The sequence below is a fragment of the Coregonus clupeaformis genome, unplaced genomic scaffold (genome assembly GCF_020615455.1).
Source record: "Coregonus clupeaformis isolate EN_2021a unplaced genomic scaffold, ASM2061545v1 scaf0496, whole genome shotgun sequence".
NCBI lineage: Eukaryota > Metazoa > Chordata > Actinopteri > Salmoniformes > Salmonidae > Coregonus > Coregonus clupeaformis.
Window position 1 is genome coordinate 91,195 of NW_025533951.1, and position 17,214 is coordinate 108,408.

A 17,214-nucleotide genomic window follows, 5' to 3' on the forward strand; every position below is an offset into this window, starting at 1 on the left:
GCATTCTCTTAATTTCTCGCGTCCTCTCGCCTCCTTCTTAAACCCATTAGATGTGGTCAGAAGTCCCGCCCCTCTGAACTTCTCATCCAATGGGTTTTCATAACCAGGTGAGGAGAGAGGACGTGAGGAATCAAGGAAATGCAATTGAAATTCTCCCATGTTATCATACAGGGAGTATTCCACCATATTCTTTACACCAGTCTGTTCCTTTCAGGTCTGTGATGAACGAGAGCACACTTCGGGAGAAAGGTAGAGGATCGGAACACAGCCTGTTTATTTGTTCTTTAGGCTACGTCCCAATTTTCCACCCTTCTCCCAAAGTGCGCACTTGGCCATCCTTGGAAATGATACAGTGAGTGTTGGTATTTGTGCTTTCTGGTACCTCTTTCAGTTTCAAGTACAAAGTTGAATAGGCACAAATACCTGAACTCTTACAAAGTTAAATAGTTTACTGTCTGGCATAGATACAGTACATGTGGATAAATGTGTATTAGCCCCTCTAAGGAACCAAGAAACGTGTAACATTCTAACGTGTATAGGTCAAACGGTGGGTAAAAATAGTGTAGAATCAGGCTGGTATTCATGCAATTCATGCAAATTCATGCAACCCTTTCTGGAAAGCCACGATCTGAAATTGAATTGAATACCCACCTTAGAATTCTAATATCTGTTATACTATATACAAATATAGCCGCTTGTGAGTGGTAAAGAAACAGGCGTGGAGGGAGGTCAGTCAAGTTGAGGGGTTTATTAGAGAACAGTGAATATAAAGGTACTTGTATGTATGTATGTACAGGTAAATTCCAATATAATGGAAACACCAACATAAAGTGTCTTAATAGGGTGTTGGGCCACCACGAGCCAGAACGGTTTTAATGCGCCTTAGCATAGATTATGTGTCTGAAACTCTATTGGAGGGATGCAACCCAATTCCATAATTTGGTGTTTTGTTGATGGTGGTGGAAAACGCTGTCTCAGGCACTGCTCCAGAATCTCCTTTAAGTTTTCAATTGGGTTGAGATCTGGTGACAGACGGCCATGGCATATGGTTTACATAGTTTTCATGCTCATCAAACCATTCCATGGCCACTCATGCAGTGTGGATGGCATTGTCATCCTATGGGGGCCATGGTAGCACAAATAATGGCCTGCCCAGCATGTTTTATACATGACCCTAAGCATGCTGAGTTGTTAATTACTTGATTAACTCAGGAACCACACCTGTGTGGAAGCACCTGCTTTTAATATACTTTGTATCCCTCATTTACTCAAGTGTTTCCATTATTTTGGCAGTTACCTGTATGTATGTATGTATGTAGGACTCTAGGGCTTCGTTTAGACAGGTACCCCAATTCAGATATTTTTTCCACTAATTTAACTTTTGACCAATCACATCAGACCTTTTCACATCAGATCTTTTTTAGAGCTGAACTGATTGATTAAAAGACAAAATAGTCAAAAAAATATCAGAATTGGGCTGCCTGTCTTAACGCAGCCTAATATTCTCTGAGCAAACCACAACTAATCACACCTCTCCGTGTCTACTATTACACTCTACACAACAATCCAATCAGGCTGCGATATAGTTAGTGATATCAACATGAGAAATAGATTTTTAAAAAGGCAATACCATAGGACCATAAAGTGTGTGCATCGTTCAGGAACACCGTTATGGGTCGGGAAGGAACAAAGAAAACTCTTTCAGTTATCTTAAACATAAGTTATTCCTAGCTCTACAGGTAAGGTAACATTCAAACTGGGGGAAAAAAATAAGATATTAAGTTAGGAGGGGAATATTGACATTTTCATTGTACAAAAAAAAGCGCAGATCTGTGGGATAAATACTGTAAACCTCTTCATAAACAGGCAGCGTGATTTAAGTTGAAACTTTTCTTCAATGTGTTATGAGGAGGTGACTGTTCATGCATTACTCAGTAAACTAAACTCTAGTTCAAGCGCCTCCTTATAATGCACATTATTGAAGAAAAGTTTCAAATTAAATCTTCCTGCTTGATTATATTGAGGTTTACAGTAATATTTGCACAAACCTGTGGTCTTTTGCACCTCGAAAATGTCGCCCAAAGTTGATCAACCTCGATAGATCAATCCTCTTGTTACAGTGATCTCACTACTGCGCCATTCATAATTTCCATTCAGACAGTTAATGTGTGTATGAGCAGCCAGTCAGTACCACGATAGTAATGATATAGCTATAATATTGACGGCCACATTTAGTCATTGAGGGGCCGCTCTTCTGATATGTTTTGTTTTTGAACTTTTTATCTCCCTTTTTTAAGTACGTTTTTAGTGTCACACGGTTAAGCTACAGTAGTAATAATAGTAATAAATAGGGGTGGGAGCACGCTGGCTCCCCATTGGCCAAGAAGCCCAAAGTGTTCATGGGAGCTGTAGTTCAGTACAGGTGGCGGGTTAGCAAAGTCCTCCAGGTAGGTTTTTTCATCGACCCGTCGCTCAAAAGGGAGAAAGGAGGCGTTGTTATTATCAGTATAACTCGTCTCACCGAAATAAACAAATTAACACAAAGAAAGAAGGGAGTTTTCTTAAACTTCTCGTTGTCGGTGTTGTTTTTCTTGGTTTCAGTGACATACGTCGTGGCGGCAGACATCTTTAGAAGGAGTCCATGGCCTTGAACTCGCTGAGGGCCTGGACGGGCGAGATGTGCTTCTTCTGTGAGCCCCGTCGAACACGCGTCTGGCACTCCTCAGGCTTCTCCCGCTTCACCAAGGGCTTCTTCTCGGGCGCCTTCATGCGCCAGCTGACCACAGGCGAGTTGACGGCAGCGGCGCCGTACACCTTGGCGTACTTGGTGGACGCCACATAGCTAGCCTTGACTGTGAGCACCACAGCGTTCATCAAGTTCTTGGCCGCCTGGATCAGGGAGGTGGCGCTGTCCAGCTACGGAGAGAGACAGAGGACAACTTAGATGTTAAAATCCATATACCAACGCTATATCTTATGTTGCCCTTATACCTATTTCACTACATAGTATTAACTGTAGTAACAACATTGTAGTTACATAGCAACTGCTTTTACTAGTTCAGCATTAAACATTAAATGGACATATTAAAAACCATCACGTATGGTTAGGTCAACTGCAAACCTGCATCATCAACTGCACATAAAACATTCTGCAGACCCCATGAGGGGAGGAGGGGATGAGAGGAGGGGGAGAGAAGAAGGAGAGGGGAGAAGGAAGATCTAAGTGATTGGATCGGTGTAAGCAATAATCCAACCAATTGGATATCTTTCAGGACATCAATGAAGCAGATATATTGGACAGGTGTAAGCATTAATACTATTCAACCAATTGGAGATCTGTTATTTCTTCAACGAAAGAGTATTGAGATGCAACCCTAATTAAGAGTATTGAGATGCACCCCTTTCTTAGACAGTCTTTTAGACATCCCATGTCACACTGCAAGATAACAAGAACTGCCTGCGGCAAAGAGCTCTCACTGAAGAAGGCTTTATCAAGCCAACGGTTCTTACAGTACAGAGTTGAGCTCTCTGTCTCTGGTCTCCCCCGCAGGGTGATAGCAGGTCCCTCACTCGTCTTATCAGAGCCCTGAGTAGCTAGACAGGGTCAGAGTGACCGCTCTACCTCCAACACATCTCTGATATGCCAGCCTCATTAAGAGAAAGTGGTGTCCAAAAGAACATGGTTGCATCCCAAATGGCACCCTATTTCCTATATAGCGCACTACTTTCGACCAGAGCCTGTTGTGTGTTGGTCAAAATAGGGTGCCATTTCAGACGCAGTGCCCATAGAGTTTCAGCTCATCCTGTCGGGACTAAATTACTGCTTATTACTCTGTATTTTAAGCATAATTTGGGGTATCGGGGGCACCCACCGTGCTGCTAACCTTTTTATAGTGACCAGCTGGAGTTCGGAGCCAATTAAATCTAGCGGTTGACTCCCTTCTCGGGGTGGGGGGCAAGGGGGTAGGGGGGCTGGCCGCAGCCTCTAAATGTCAGCCAAACAAAACAGACGCAGGGAGAGAAGAGAGGTACACCTGACCTGTGTCTAAAAAAAAGTGGGTGTCGTGTCGCGAGGGCGATATTTTTCAACGCTTAATTGTCAGTTGTGTTGAGGACTCCCTGGGTTGGGGCTGGCACTGTGAAGGTGAAGAGAGAGCGAGAGTTTTGCCAGACAATAATCGAGAGGAGTTACTCGAGGACTTGTGTGTTTCTAGGCATAATAAGCCAATTAGAATAGGAGGTCTATTTTAACAGATAATAGCGGACATTTTACAATTCATGAATTGCACACCTACTCGTCGAATCATGGGCATTAATATGGAGTTGGTCCCCCCTTTGCTGTTATAACAGCCTCCACTTTTCTAGGAAGTCTTTCCACTAGATGTTGGAACATTGCTGCAGGGACTTCCATTCAGCCACAAGAGCATTAGTGAGGTTGGGCACTGATGTTGGGCGATTAGGCCCGCAGTTGGCGTTCCAATTCATCCCAAAGGTGTTCGATGGGGTTGGGGTCATGGCTCTGTGCAGGCCAGTCAAGTTCTTCCACATCAATCTCGACAAGTCATTTCTGTATGGACCTCGCTTTGTGCACAGGGGCATTGTCATGCTGAAACACGAAAGGGCCTTCCCCAAATTGTTGCCACAAAGTTGGAAGCACAGAATCGTCTAGAATGTCATTGTATGCTCTAGCGTTAAGATTTCCCTTCACTGGAACTAAGGGACCTAGCCCAAACCATGAAAAACAGCCCCAGACCATTATTCTTCCTCCACCAAACTTTACAGTTGGCACTATGCATTCGGGCAGGTAGCGTTTTCCTGGCATCCGCCAAACCCAGATTTATCAGTCGGACTGCAAGATGGTGAAGCGTGATTCATCACTCCAGAGAACGCGTTTCCACTGCTCCAGAGTCCAATGGCGGCTTTACACCACTCCAGCCGACACATTGCGCATGGAGATCTTAGGCTTATGCTGACATCGCTTCCAGAGGCAGTTTGGAACTCGGTAGTGAGTGTTGAAATCGAGGACAGACAATTTTACGCACTACGTGCTTCAGCACTCGGCAGTCCCGTTCTTTGAGCTTGTGTGGCCTACCACTTGCGGCTGAGCCATTCTTGCTCCTAGAAGTTTCCAATTCACAATAACAGCACTTACAGTTGACCGGGGCTGACTTGTTGGAAAGGTGGCATCCTATGACGGTGCCACATTGAAAGTCACTGGGCTCTTCAGTAAGGCCATTCTACTGCCAATGGTTGTCTATGGAGATTGCATGGCTGTGTGCTCAATTTATATGTAGTGTATATGTAGGTATACCATCTTTGTGCAGGTCCACTATTGTCATAGATACAGTGCTTGACTTGGACTAAAATAGGTGCCGGTACTGTATATTTTTAGGTGCAGGAGATCCATAATACTTTTGAGCTAATATTCTATAAGACAGTGGTCACCAACCTTTTCTGAGCCAAGATCACTTTCGCAGTCAAAAAGCAAGCCGAGATCTACCGCTCTGATTTTTTTTTTTACATGTAAATGTAACATTAACCTAATAAAAACTGTTTTATAGGAATGAGGTTTGTGCAGTAGGCCGAATACATTATCACAGCATATTGGCTAAATGCCTGGCCTGCCAATATTGTTCTTCTCAGACCATATTATATTTCAAAACTTGAGCTTTGATTACAAAATAGATCAGTTGGTGTAGCACTTGCGAGGCACAGCTGAGCACAAATTGAAATAATTTGCAAATAATTTGCTTTTTTATTTTACTGGACTGATGGTACCTGCATCTGATGGTCATGGTGCTTTCAAGACAACTGGGAACCAAAACAAATCATGACGTCAGTGATCTTCAGGTTGGAAAGTCGGAGCTCTAGAAAGATGCCCGAGTTTCCGACTTGGAATTCCGAGATGGATGACCATTCAAAAAATATTTTTCCCAGTCGGATCTAATTTTCTTCAGAAATCCCAGTTGTCTTGAACGCACTGAAGTTGGAAGTCGGAGACTTCCGAGTTCCCAGTTGTTTTGAACATGGCATTAGTCTCAGCAAAGGGAGGGAGACAGTAGCAGAGGGTTTGAAAACGTAACTAGCTTTCAAACCCTTGCTTCCTCCTTCGTTGTTTTCTCAATTCCTCTCAAAGCGCATTGGAGGAGAGGATCCAAGGCTCTCCCTCAGAACTCCTCCTCCAATGCTCTTTGAGAGGAATTGTAAGAAACAAGGAGGGAGGAAGCCTAGGGAAGGTCCCTTGTAACTATTGAGAGAAAGGAATGAGGCCCACACACAGAAAATTGCTGCTCACCAGTGCTTTATGCACCTGAATATAACTATTGACAGGGACCCAGAGCCTTGACTGTACCATGTGAGGATGTTGTGTGGTGAGACTTATAATAATAATAATAATAATATGCCATTTAGCAGACGCTTTTATCCAAAGCGACTTACAGTCATGCGTGCATACATTTTTGTGTATGGGTGGTCCCGGGGATCGAACCCACTTCCTTGGCGTTACAAGCGCCGTGCTCTACCAGCTGAGCTACAGAGGACCACAAAGGACCACAAAAACCCTTTCCACTTACCCCAGAGACGATGAGCTCTCCTCCCAGGTTCTGGACCTCGGCCTTGACCTTGCTACAGATGTTGAGCTGATGGCAGTACAGGGCGATTCTCTGCAGGTAGGCCAGCAGGTCCTGCTTGCAGGCCGAGTCAGGGCACTGAGACATGCACACACGCAGAAACATGATGATTACATTTGTTAAAAAGCAGGGTTAAGAAATAGTCTTGTTTTATACATCAGAATTAGTTAATAAAAATTGTTTTACTAATGAAATGTCATTTCTCCACTGTATTCATTCCTACAGGAGAAAAATGACCAATCATATGAAATAGCATGGTCCGATTGGTCAATTAGCAAGTCCTTTTCCGTCCCTCTATTATGAGAAGCCACATGAGTCTACCTGTAGTATATACTGAGTTAAAAAGACCACCGGAGAGAAGGAGCTACATCCCTAATGGCACTCTATTCACTATATAGTGCACTTCTTTACACCAGAGCCCACGGGGCCATTTGGGAATAGGGTGTCATTTGAGGCACAGCCACAGAGAGAGAGCGGAACAAAGGCTTTTCAGTCCCACAAAGTAGCCGTAATATATTCTGGACGTCATGCAGCGACAATTGCTACGGCCCACAAGTTTCCTGGTGGGTAAAAAAATAACAGTGCGTTCGCTACTTTGCTTTTAAAATGCTCCCGGGCACCGTTTTGTACAGGCACCTTTTTCCCAACCATTAATACTAAATGGTCCTAACTAGATCAGGCAGCTCGTATAGAGTCGAAGGGAAGGGAGAAATTCACACAGGGCTCACTTCCTTGTCTTTAGGGGGGCTAGAATACATTGGGAGCCAAGTTAAGGGGCCACAAGAGCTAGCTAAGGGACCATGTTAATTCAGTAGTCCCTCCCTGTTTTGTTCCATTTTCTTCATGAACACGACCCATCTCTACCTATACCCCTCAAGTGGCGAAACCGGTGCTTAGATTGTTCCAATGTGTTCCCTTTCCACACTTGTTTTTTTGCCAGTTTAATTGTGCTTTAGTGTGCTTGTTCGCCCACACTGAGTAAGAAAGTAAGGGTGTGAGGCAGATTGGTGCGGATTGAATCTAAGTTCTCATGGTGCCGCACTAATGGTCACAGACAGCTAACAAACGCACAGTCATACTGTTTGCACATAAAATAAATGCTTTGTTTGCGTCCCAAACGACACCATATTCCCTACATAGTCAACTACTTTTAACCAGGGCCTATAGGGCTCTGGTTAATAGTAGTGCACTATGTAGGGAAATATACACATTTTGTTTACATTATACACTGAACAAAAATATAAACGCAACATGAAAAGTGTTGATCCCATGTTTCGTGAGCTGAAATAAAAGATCCCAGAAATGTTCTATCCGCACAAAAACCTTATTTCTTTCAAAACCTGTTAGTGAGCATTTCTCCTTTGCCTAGATAATCCATCCACCTGACAGGTGTGGCATATCAAAAAGCTGATTAAACAGCATGATCATTACAAAAAAAAAATGAAATACCTTATTTACATAAGTATTCAGACCCTTTGCTATGAGACTCAAAATTGAGCTCAGGTGCATCCTGTTTCCATTGATCATCCTTGAGATGTTTCTACAACTTTATTGGAGTCCACCTGTGGTAAATTCAATTGATTGGACATGATTTGGAAAGGCACACACCTGTCTATATAAGGTCCCACAGTTGACAGTGCATGTCAGAGCAAAAACCAAGCCATGAGTTCGAAGGAATTGTCCGTAGAGCTCCGAGAGAGTGGCCTCCATCATTCTTAAATGGAAGAAGTTTGGAACCGCCAAGAGCTGGCCGCCCTTCCAAAATGAGCAATCGTGGGAGAAGGGCCTTGGTCAGGGAGGTGACCAAGAACCCGATGGTCACTCTAACAGAGCTCCAGAGTTCCTTTTTGGAGATGGGAAAACCTTCCAGAAGGACAACCATCTCTGCAGCACTCCAGCAATCAGGCATTTATGGTAGAGTGGCCAGACGGAAGCCACTCCTCAGTAAAAGGCACGTGACAGCCCGCTTGGAGTTTGCCAAAAGGCACCTAAAGACTCTCAGACCATGAGAAACAAGATTCTTTGGTCTGATCAAACCAAGATTGAACTCTTTGGCCTGAATGCCAAGCGTCACATCTGGATGAAACCTGGCACCATCCCTATGGTGAAGCATGGTGGTGGCAGCATCATGCTGTGGGGATGTTTTTCAGCGGCAGGGACTGGGAGACTAGTCAGGATTGAGGGAAAGATGAATGGAGCAAAGTACAGAGAGATCCTTGTTGAAAACCTGATCCAGAGCGCTCAGGACCTCAGACTGGAGCGAAGGTTCACCTTCCAACAGGACAACGACCCTAAGCACACAGCCAAGACAACGCAGGAGTGGCTTCGGGACAAGTCTCTGAATGTCCTTGAGTGGCCCAGCCAGAACCCGGACTTGAACCCGATCGAACATCTCTGGAGAGACTTGAAAATAGCTGTGCAGCGACGCTCCCCATTCAACCTGACAGAGCTTGAGAGGATCTGCAGAGAAGAATGGGAGTAACTTCCCAAATACAGGTGTGCCATGCTTGTAGCATCATACCCAAGAAGACTCGAGGCTGTAATCGCTGCCAAAGGTACTTCAACAAAGTACTGAGTGAAGGGTCTGAATGCTTATGTTAATGTGATATTTAAGTTGTTTATTTTTTATATATTTGCAAACATTTCTAAAAACTGTTTTTGCTTTGTCATTATGGGGTATAGATTGATGAGGGGAAAAAACGATTTAATCAATTTTAGAATAAGGCTGTAACGTAACAAAAAAAAAGTCAAGGGCTCTGAATACTTTCCGAATGCACTGTAAGTAAGTAAGCATTTCGTTGGACAGTGTATACCATGTCTATCCTATGTATACGACTAATAAAACTTGAAACTACAAACCACAATTTGAAATAGAAGTGACTGGCGAGATACTTTAGTTGTTGCATAGGCTTTGTCCCTTTTGGTAACACCAGTGAGTGTGCTGTGCATTCCTGAGTCTGTGGCTGTGTCCAAATACCCATACTTGCGTCCTAAATAGTAGGCCATTTGAATGTGAAAAAAATAAAGTTTTACAGTATGTGACATTTAAAGAAATCGAGTATACTTTAAATGCCTCGATGCCTCATTTCGGCTTTGACAACAGCTGATAATCAGATATGGGGTCTGTGCTACCGAAATGAACCAATAACACAAAATAAGATAATCGCGCATGACACATTCTCAGTATGCGAAAATAGAATGTTTTATAGTATGTGAATTTTCGAAAATCGAGTATGGTTTAAATGCCAGGATGTTATACTCATTTCGGCTTTTCATCTAGTAGAATTTGATGCACACTTTTCCACAATGCATTGGAAGAGGTGAACTGCGAGTTCTCTTCAAGTAGCTAAACAACAAAAGTAGGCTACTTAATTGGGTAGATGCCGAATAGAGAAGCTTCTGCAGTGATGTTGAAATGTCGGCAGAGTAGTTTTTGTTCTCCTTAGAATTATCACAAGTATTGCATAGGTTATATCTTTGAAAAATTAGTTCTCATTGAATAGGGTTTCTTGTTCTCTTGGCCTTCATCAGAGCTTTTAAACTAAATACTAAACCATCTTTTGATTTCTGAATGTGTCGGCACTGGGGACTCAGGATGTGGCTGCGTTATTGATGTCATGTTAATCAGGCCTTTTGAGTTGAACGGATTGTTTTAGTTTTGTAGGCTAGGCTACCTATTTAATTATTTAATTCATGAATCAAGCCTTAGCAGTCATTCTGATCTCGTTCCCAATGATCAGTGCTTTAATTTATTGTCCAGCGGGTTCTGAATTTGCGATGCACCCGACTGTCCACGTTTCTGTGCAATAGCCTTTTTGATTTAATTGATATATGTTTCAAGACTTTGGTTTTACTAATAAATATGTTAAAATGGAACCAAATTATCTGTTTATGTCTTCAGTCCTTTTTGAATTGGATAGATGGTCTATTTGGGCTACGGTATAGGTTGAATGTGATAGTATGCCTACAACCAATCTGAGTATAGAGAAATTAATGAAATTGGAAATTAGCTATTATCAGACTGGTTAACGTGATACATGTCTGTTGAATTTAGAAAAACCCACCTGCATACCTGCTACTGCGTTGCGGCCGTGGCATACTGCTAAATAGTATGCGACGATGAGTACATAGTATGCAGTTTAAGTATGTTGTACGGGTGGGGTTTCTGACACGGCCATGTCAACCCACCAGAGAATTTGGAAAAAGCTGCTGGACCAATTACACAAAGGCCTGTCTCGGCCAAAGAGGATGACGCCATTATCCAAGTTTGGTTTTACTGTGTTTTTATTTTTTATTTTTTTGTTCTCTAATATGCTTTGGCCACAACTACAAGTAGGATGAGTCAACAACATTATTTGGGTATGATCAAACAGAATGAGCTTTTAAAAATTCGATTTTCATTGGACAGTTACTTTAATGATCTCAGGCGGGTCAGCTTCAACAAACACAATGGATCATCAAACACACGCACTAATGCCCCCTTAAAGCTGTGTTCATGCAGTGTTGCATGCCGATATTGCAGCCAGTGAGGCAGCCAGTGGAAGCAGCTCCTAGGACATGATTACTGCACCCACCGCCACTCCTGGCTAGCATTACCACTAATTCCACCCAACACAAACACACAAACCAAACACACACACACACACCGTATACAAACACTTAGAAAAACACACACACACAACCCCCCTTTCTCCATCACACCAGAAACCCACTAGTCTCTCCCTGCTCCTGGCCAGCCTGGTTCAGGCAGGCAGATGACGATATGGTTCCCTGACTAATAGGCCATCTCCTCAGCAGATTCCCTCCTGATGTAAATAAACAGTACGGACCATTACCTTGCCAAGGCCGCCAAGGAAAGCGGGCAGCTTCATTCTCTCCCTCCCTCTTACTCGCTCGCTCTCTTTCCTGCCACTGACTAGGGGAGGACGAATTCTAGCCTGGAATCTAAACAGAGTGATATTTAGTTTGGGATTCAGGCTGGAATTTCTCTCTTTCCAAATCTTCCTTCAAAATAAGAATTCTAGCCTGGAATCCAAACTGAATGTAGTGAAACAGAGCGATATTCAGTTTGTATTGCCGGCTAGAATTCCTCTCTTCTTCCCTTCATCCTTCTCTAGTCAGAGTGGAATTCTAGCTTGGAAACTAAACTGATCAATGGTGCGATATTCAGTTTGGATTCAAGGCTAGTGGAAAACTTTCAAGAGGGAGGAAGAAGCCATTTAGTTTTTGCATAATTGGACCTGAAATGAATCAGCCGCTCTGCATGGGTGACTCAGCAGCAGGACTTCTGTTATTAAACCAGGGGCCAAAGCTCTGTCAGAACACACACACACACACACACACACACAAAAGCATCACTAAATCACACCTCTATATTGATGGCGTGTTGCATTTCTAATCAGGCTTGTAGATAAAAACAGAGCTCTGCCCATGACTCTGGATGCTTCACAAATGGCACCCTATTCCCTATATAGTGCATTACTTTTGACCAGGTCCCATAGGGACGTGTAATAAAGACATGGATAGAGCGACAATGCAAATATGAATAATGACGTTTTACATACATATTATAATCAATGTCAGTACGCTCCTAATCTGCAACCCCAAACGCTTCCCTATTCCCTACATAGTGCACTACTTTTGACTCCGATGCCCCCATCTCTCTGTGATTCCTTGTTCTCCTGACAATGGCCATTTAAGGCGTCTGGCAGGGGGTCCTAGTAAATGACCATGCCTTGAGTTCTCTTCAACCCCACCTGACCAAGTCTGCATCCTAAATGGCACCCTATTCCCTATATAGTTCACTACTTTTGACCATAACCCTATGGGCCCTAGTCCAAAGTAGCACACTAAATAGGGATTAGGGTTCAATTTTGGATACATACATTGTCCTCACATCTCTATGGTAGGCAGTAACACAGCAGGTTCCCAGCAGGTAGAAAGTTTGTAAAGTTTCCCCCGACTACGCATAGGCCTGAGCTGCTGGACGCAGTGGGCTTTATGTTTTAAGAAAACCCTCAGTAGAGGAAGAAAGAGAGAGAACAAGAGAGAGGGGATAGAAGAAAGATAGAGAGAGTAAAGAGAGAATTCAACCAATGACGTTATTGGTTGATTGAGCCTGCTGTCTGATCAAAAAATAAATGAGTCATGTTTTGTAGCAATTATTGTGGCCTTTGTGTTTCGACGATCACGCTTTCAGCGAGTAGATATGGTTGTCCTTGTTCAATAGAGCCAGACTAGTCTCAACGATGTTCCTTTCTGCCAGGACATTGCAGGATATCTAATTTCTCCTGGCTTTGTAAAAACTACAGCCTGACGGGAGCCATACTTCCTTGTTCCCACCCTCGAAGGCAGGCTTTTCAAAATGGGTGAGGTACTGTACTAGTTTATAGGTTCACCGGATCTATGTTACCGTGCACTGTCTATCCAAGATTACTAAATAATGAGCTACAATGGCTGCTTCTGATTCCTCTTTCCAAGAAGAGCTGGATTATGAAAAATGTTTTGATATTCTTTAACATAGGAACATACAGTCCTATTTATTTGAGCCAGAATACACAAAATAATTGCGAGACCAGCAAGCAGCGACGGCAGCTTAGACCAGCTGGACCAGGACTCAGGAGGGTAAACGAGTAAGTTGTTTTGCTGTCGGTAGCTAGCTAGCAATATAAGGTCTCTTTTAACACGTGTTGTTCAGTACAGTGCAATTTGGTGATCTATTCGGCCAATATCCGAACTTTCCAGTACCACTACAAGTCAAGCTAGCCAAGTTTATTACACATATGATACGTTAATAACATATTAATGGACATACAGTACCAGTCAAAAGTTTTGACACACCTACTCATTCAAGGGTTTTTCTTTATTTTTACTATTTTCTACATAGTAGAATAATAGTGAAGCCATCAACACTATGAAATAACACATATGGAATCATGTAGTAACCAAAAAAGTGTTAAACAAATCAAAATATTCTTCAAAGTTTCTTCAAAGTAGCCACCCTTTGCCGTGATTCTTTTTTTAAAAATGTTTTCATTTAGCAGACGCTCTTATCCAGAGCGACTTACAGTTAGTGACTGCATACATTTTTCATACTGGCCCCCTGTGGGAAACAAACCCACAACCCTGGCGCTGCAAGCACCATGCTCTACCAACTGAGCTACAGGAGGCCTACTGATGACAGCTTTGCACGCACTTGGCATTCATACAACCAGCTTCACGAGGTAGTCACCTGGAATGCATTTCAATCAACAGGTGTTCCTTGTTAAAGGTTCATTTCTGGAATTTCTTTCCTTCTTAATGCGTTTGAGCCAATCAGTTGTGTTGTGACAAGGTAGGGATGATATACAGAAGATAGCCCTATTTGGTATAAGACCAAGTCCATATTATGGCAAGAACAGCTCAAATAAGCAAAGAGAAAGACAGTCCATCATTATTGTAGGACATGAAGGTCAGTCAATCCGGAAAATTTCAAGAACTTAGAAAGGTTCTTCAAGTGCATTCGCAAAAACCATCAAGCGCTATGATGAAACTGTCTCTGGTGAGGACCGCCACAGGAAAGGGAAACCCAGAGATACCTCTGCTGCAGAGGATAAGTTCATTAGAGTTAACTGCACCTCAGATTGCAGCCCAAATAAATGCTTCACAGAGTTCAACTAACAGACACATCTCAACATCAACTGTTCAGAGGAGACTGCGTGAATCAGGCCTTCATGGTCGAATTGCTGCAAAGAAACCACTACTAAAGGACACCAATAAGAAGAAGAGAGTTGCTTGGGCCAAGAAACGTGAGCAATGGACATTAGACTGGTGGAAATCTGTCCTTTGGTGTGATGAGTACAAATTTGAGATTTTTGGTTCCAACCGCCGTGTCTTTGTGAGACGGAGAGTAGGTGAACGGATGATCTCTGCATGTGTGGTTCCCACCGTAAAGCATGGAGGAGGAGGTGTGATGGTGCTTTGCTGGTGACACTGTCTGTGATTTATTTAGAATTCAAGGCACACTTAACCAGCAAGGCTACCACAGCATTCTGCAGCGACACGCCATCCCATCTGGTTTGCGCTTAGTGGGACTATCTTTGTTTTTCAACAGGACAACGACCCAAAACACACTTCCAGGCTGTGTAAGGGCTATTTGACCAAGAAGGAGAGTGACGGAGTGCTGCATCAGATGACCTGGCCTCCACAATAACCTGACCTCAACCCAATTGAGATGGTTTGGGATGAGTTGGACCGCAGAATGAAGGAAAAGCAGCCAACAAGTGCTCAGCATATGTGGGAACTCCTTCAAGACTGTTGGAAAAGCATTCCTCATGAAGCTGGTTGAGAGAATGCCAAGAGTGTGCAAAGCTGTCATCAAGGCAAAGGTTGGCTACTTTTTTGGTTACTACATGATTCCATATGTGTTATTTCATAGTTTTGATGTCTTCACTATTATTCTACAATGTAGAAAATAGTCAAAATAAAGAAAAACCCTCCAAACTTTTGACTAGTACTGTATATAGTGCAATAGAACAGCAGTGGAATTTCCCTTTAAGACTCTTACACCTCCCTCTCTCTCTCTCTCACTCACACACACACACCTCCCCCTCAATCTCCCATCCATCCGCAGAACAGTCAGACTGACAGACTGCTCTTACCATGCTCTTCAATAGGGTTTGACATGGAGCGTGGTAACAAGGGCTGCTACTTGAGAGACCTGTCCTACTGTAGCACCCCAAAGCTTCAATCTCACACACACACACAAACACGCTTCAATCTCCCTGACACGCCTGACTGCGTCTGTCAGCCACAGGTTAACGGCACAGCAAGGTGTGAATGCAAAATACTTGTCCTCTTGAAAAACAAGGCATAAAAAGTATGACAGTTATTTGTCGAAGGCAAAATTATGAAAGGTGCTTTGGAATTAGATTACATCTAAAAATACAGTGGCTTGCCAAAGAAACACAAGATCAAATAGTCTTTCTATTCGATGATAAAAGCAAACTCTTAAATGTTTGAATATTTTAATACCCATTTACGGTATGTTGTGCCTGGATGATGTGTGTTTCGCATTGCTCCACACGGAAATACTCTTAAAACAAATCTCTGTTTAAATTGGGAGAAAATCAGGACCCTCTTTTTACATTGCAGAATGAGGATTCATCCAAAATGGCACCCTATTCCCTATATAGTGCACTACTTTTGACCAGACCCTGATGGGCTCCCATAAAGATCTGGTCAAAAGTAGTGCACTACTGTATATAAGAAATAGGGTGCCATTTCACACGCACACTCATCATCTAGTATGAGAGGAGGGCAGCAGAAGGCTGTGAATATTCAGCAAACACCAGTCAAATAATCGTTTAAAGGCGGAATTAAAAATGGCAAGCCACCTGCTCAGATTCAGCATTTGTTGATTCAGTCCGAGGGTAGGCTGCCAGTGATTTGCTATATGACAGATATTCACCGCCTGACACCCACCCAGTCCTGCTTGCAGAGCGAACGGTCGGTGGCCACGGTTCAACAACACACTAGCCAGGAGCTCTGTGGGTTTCTTCAAATATGGCACACACACAAACACACACACACACACACACACACACACACACACACACACACACACCAAGACTCAGGCCAGGCTCACAAACACACTGCACTACATAGGATACTGGTGAGGGGAGGATGGCTCATAATATGGAGTGAATGAAATGGTGTCAAACACAAGGAAACCATGTGTTTAATACTGTTCCATTTATTCTATTCCAGCCATTAGTATGAGTTCGTCCACTGATATAAAATGCCACCAGCCACCCCTGCTGCACTAACATCCTCATAATTTGAATGTCATCAGACTGATTGTGATAGCACAGCTTTCCCTGAGTAAAACATGCAGCAGTTATGACAACGACACCAGGAAGAAGAGCACGGAGTCCTAATGAATCAACAAGTCTTTGTGCATGAGGCTACATGAGGCTAATTCTCACAGCTTATTCAAGACAGACGGAAATGAAGAGGCAGATAATGTATTACCTGGAGTGCTACTATTAAGTACTAACAAACACAGATATACACACACACACACACACACACACACACACACACACACACACACACACACACACCACAACCTCTCTACCCCGTTCTCCCTTTATCTTCCCTAGCCAGGAGGAGCAGCCGCATTGATTGATTCGATATTGAAAATAGTCTGTCAGCGCGTTTTGGAGAGGGTACTCATCTGATAATGAATGGATGCAACACCTCAGCGCCGCTAATTAGATTAAAGACACAGACAAAGCCCCTAGCTCCCTGCTCCTCTCTGCTCTCACAGTGCAAGGAAGTCCCATTGGGACAGCCAGCAACGCGCCAAGACAGCTCACTGTGCCTAGATCCATTGCTTCCCACTAACAAACACACTAAGGCACACTACATAGTGCACGACTTTTGAGTGCACTATACAGGGGATAGGATGCCAATTGGGACGCACCCTAAAAAGTCCCTGTTGGCCATAATGTATATACCACACCTCATACACTTAGCCTGAAGGCATAGGCCCGGTTTAATTTAATATAGCTCTACAGTAACTCCTTCCCTTCGCTTCTACACC

The 17,214-nt window shown here is 43.3% G+C and overlaps 1 pseudogene; it reads right to left on the reverse strand.

Moving 5' to 3' along the window:
• Positions 1-1,243: 1,243 nt before the first annotated feature.
• Positions 1,244-17,214, reverse strand: part of LOC123484914 — a 156,756-nt pseudogene continuing 140,785 nt past the window's right edge.